This window comes from Chenopodium album, chromosome 25 (genome assembly GCF_948465745.1).
Source record: "Chenopodium album chromosome 25, dcCheAlbu1.1, whole genome shotgun sequence".
NCBI classification, from domain to species: Eukaryota; Viridiplantae; Streptophyta; class Magnoliopsida; order Caryophyllales; family Amaranthaceae; genus Chenopodium; species Chenopodium album.
This window is the reverse complement of record NC_137858.1, coordinates 24,598,332-24,602,301: the sequence shown is the minus strand read 5'-3', so window position 1 is coordinate 24,602,301 and position 3,970 is coordinate 24,598,332. Positions and strand designations below refer to the sequence as shown.

The window sequence follows — 3,970 nt, the reverse complement described above, 5'->3', positions numbered from 1 at the left end:
CATGCAACAAGAAGAAAGATTGGAGTTAGAGTGAGCAGATGTACCTCTCCCCTTAATTTGGGAGGGAAGAATTGGAGCTTGGGAAGGGGGCTTCTCAAGCTTTTCTTTGAGAGACATAACTTCTTTCCCCAAATCCGCAATCAAAGTAGTCAAATCATTGATGGCACTAAGTTGTTCGATCGATTAACCCTTTCTTGTTGGTTCTCTCTCCACTTCTTGCCAATTCATATAATGACGAACCACTTCATCAATTGCATCAACCACTTCTTCTTCCGTTTTGTTCATGATTGGGCCTCCGGCTCCGGCATCCAAACTTGCTCTCCCATGAGAACTCAACCCACCATAAAAGATATGTATGATTTGATAGGTAGGAATCCCATGGTGTGGACACTCCCTTTGATAATCCTTAAATCTTTCCCATGCTTCATAGAGACTTTCATTTGGCTTTTGCTTGAACCCTTGAATCAAAGCTCTTGCCTCCGCCATTTTCTTTTGAGGATAGAAACGAAACAAGAAAGCTTTGGTGACATCATCCCAAGTTCTCAAAGAATTGGGCTTCACTTCCTTATCTAGCCATTCCAAAGATCTTCCTATGAGAGAGAAAGGGAACAACTTAAGGCGGATGAATTCTTGAGACACTCCATTAACCTTGATCGTGTTGCAATATTTTTCAAACTCCTTAAGATGGTTCAATGGGCTCTCGTTCTTTGCCCCACTATATTGTCTCCTCTCAATTAAGGTGATCATTGCCGGCCTAATTTCAAAATCGTTTGCCGGTGTTGTAGGTGGAGCTATGCTGCTCTCATACCTATATGCACCGGGCACTCCAAGTTCCTTCAAGGCAACTCTTGAATTACCTCCCATGGCTTGGGATCTAAGCACACAAAACTCAAAGAAAATATTAGTAGCACGGCTACAAGTGTAGCCTAAAGTGTAAAATCTTTTTGTATTTTGCAAATAAAGTGGAATAGACTCAACAACAACATGCACTCAAAACACCATTCCCCGGCAACGGCGCCATTTTGATGTGAAAGAGAACGGTAGGTCGTTGGGCTACCACCCCACCCCAATCAAACAAAATTTGTAACTCAACTAACCCCTATAAAGTGTAGTGGTAAGTCAAGGTCGAACCCAAAGGAATGGAGGTCGAATGCACGATGCCTAAGTTAAGCTATTCCGAAATCTAGTAGGGGTTTATGGTAGAAACTAGAGCTAAGCTAGGCGATGCAAAAGGCTAGTACTAATTGAATGCTAAGGCACTAGGGGAATGGATCCACATGCATCAACAATGAAGTTCAATCAACTTAGGGAATTAACCAATCAAGTCAAGCAATGTGAGGGAAAACCGAAATTGCAACCAAGAGAGTACATCAAGCTATTCTCCTAGAGGTCTAATTAGCGTCAACTACATCAAACACTAGCTAGGAAACATCACAAGATATCTTAATCGAGTAAATGTAAGCCACAAATCAATGGTCTGTATCAATGTGAACTCACAATGCAATCTAGTGTGAATAACAAGGGTGATCAAGCCTAATCAAGCACACACATGCACAAAATCAATCAACCAATTTAATCACATTATCAACTCAATCAATTTCCCCCAAATTAATCTCAATTCATCATCAATACATGCTTCACCACTACCCTAGCAAATAAACTACTCACAATCCATGAAGAACATCAAATTCAAAGCTAAACTAATCATCTTTCCCAAATTCATCAATTGAAATCAAATTGAAACCAACAAATTAAATCAAAATCAATCAAACTATCAATTAACCAAATCAAACAACAATACTAATGAAATCAAACATTGAATTGCATTAAAGAGTAAAGAATCCTTACAAACTTGATGGAAATCAAATCAAATGAAGCAATCTTCAATCATCAATCATCAAACCCACACTTTCTCTCTCTTAAAAATGCTAAGAACTAGTGTTTTCTCTCTCTAAAATCTAATCTAATCTAATTCTTTTCTAATGAAGATCTAATTCTCTCTCCAAAAATGGAAAGAAATAACTATCAATACAAAGAGGAAGTTGGGAAAGTCGTCCAAAAATAGACCCATGCCGGTGCGGGCGCTCGAAGGAGAGAGAATGGTGCGCACGGGAGCACACCCAGACAGGTGCGCCTGCACGCACCTGGTGTGCGGCCGCACTCGACAGATGTGCGGCCGCACACTCCTCTAGTGCGCCCGCACAACTCTGCTGCTTCCTTCTCTTCTTCTTTGTCCTAGCTCATGCGGTGCACACATCCTAGATGATGGTGATGGAGGACAAGGTAGGCAGGAACTTCCTTGAATTTCTTGAAGGGTAGAAGCCATGAGAAAGGCATAAACAAGACCTTGAAGCATGCTCCTTGGACCTCCCTTTGACTTGAGACTTCTTGCACAAGTTTTAGGCATGAAAATCAATGGAAAACTATAGAGAGGAAGCTCGGGAATCCTTGGACAATCAATCACAACCTACAATCAAAGGATAAAAAGCAAGTAAAAGGGAAAAATAGCAAGTAAACTAGAGAAATGCATAAAATAGAGAAACTAACTACAAAAAGCATAAAATGAAGAAAACAAGAATAAAACTAAGGAGAACTAAAGAAAAGAGAGATAAAATGAAATAGAAATCATCCAAAAAAGGGACCAAATGAGTGCCATAAATGTCACTCATCAAAGTCAAACACATTCAAACAAAGCTTTTTGAATCAAATGAAAGTCTAACGCATTCAACAAAGCTAATTGAGTCAAACGAAAGTCAAACTCTTTCAACAAAGCTTTTAGAATCAAATGAAAGTCAAATACATTCAAACAAAGCTTTTTGAATCAAATGAAAGTCAATTGCATTCCACAATGCTAATTGAGTCTAATGAAAGTGAAACACATTCAACAAAGCTAATTGAGTCAAATGAAAGTCAAACACATTCAAACAAAGCTTTTTGAATCAAATGAAAGTCAAATAAATTCAACAAAGCTAATTGAGTCAAATAAAAGTCAAACACTTTCAACAAAGCTTTTAGAATCAAATGAAAGTCAAAACTATTCAAACAAAGATTTTTGAATCAAATGAAAGTCAATTGCATTCCACAATGCTAATTGAGTCAAATGAAAATCAAATCCGTTCAACAAAGCTTAATGTGTCAACTGAAAGTCAAACACATTCAAACAAAGGTTTTTGAATCAAATGAATGTCAAATGCATTCAACAAAGCTAATTGAGTCAAATAAAAGTCAAACACTTTTAAAAAAGCTTTTAGAATCAAATGAAAGTCAAATACATTCAAACAAAGCTTTTTGAATAAAATGAAAGTCAAATACATTCAACAAAGCTAATTGAGTCAAATGAAAGTCAAACAATTTCAACAAAGCTTTTAGAATCAAATGAAAGTCAAATACATTCAAACAATGCTTTTTGAATCAAATGAAAGTCAATTGCATTCCACAATGCTAATTGGGTCAAATGAAAGTCAAACACATTCAGCAAAGCTAATTCTGTCAACTGAAAGTCAAACACATTCAAACAAAGGTTTTTGAATCAAATGAAAGTCAAATGCATTCAACAAAGCTAATTGAGTCAAATGAAAGTCAAACACTTTCAACAAAGCTTTTAGAATCAAATGAAAGTCAAATACATTCAAACAAAGCTTTTTGAATTAAATGAAAGTCAAAGGCATTCAACAAAGCTAATTGAGTCAAATGAAAGTCAAACAATTTCAACAAAGCTTTTAGAATCAAATGAAAGTCAAATACATTCAAACTAAGCTTTTTGAATCAAATGAAAGTCAATTGCAGTCTACAATGCTAATTGACTCGAATGAAAGTCAAACACATTCAACAAAGCTTTTAGAATCAAATGAAAGTCGAATACATTCAAACAAAGCTTTTTAAATCAAATGAAAGTCAATTGCATTCCACAATGCTAATTGAATCAAATGAAAGTCAAACACATTCAAAAAAGCTAATTGAGTCAAATGAA

The 3,970-nt window shown here is 36.3% G+C and overlaps 1 non-coding gene across 1 annotated transcript; it reads left to right on the top strand.

The window, feature by feature from the left end:
• The first annotated feature begins 373 nt into the window (after positions 1–373).
• Positions 374–479, top strand: LOC145615775 (small nucleolar RNA R71). Its single transcript, XR_014107366.1, has one exon. It is a non-coding gene; the product is annotated as a small nucleolar RNA R71 (small nucleolar RNA).
• Positions 480–3,970: the final 3,491 nt, after the last annotated feature.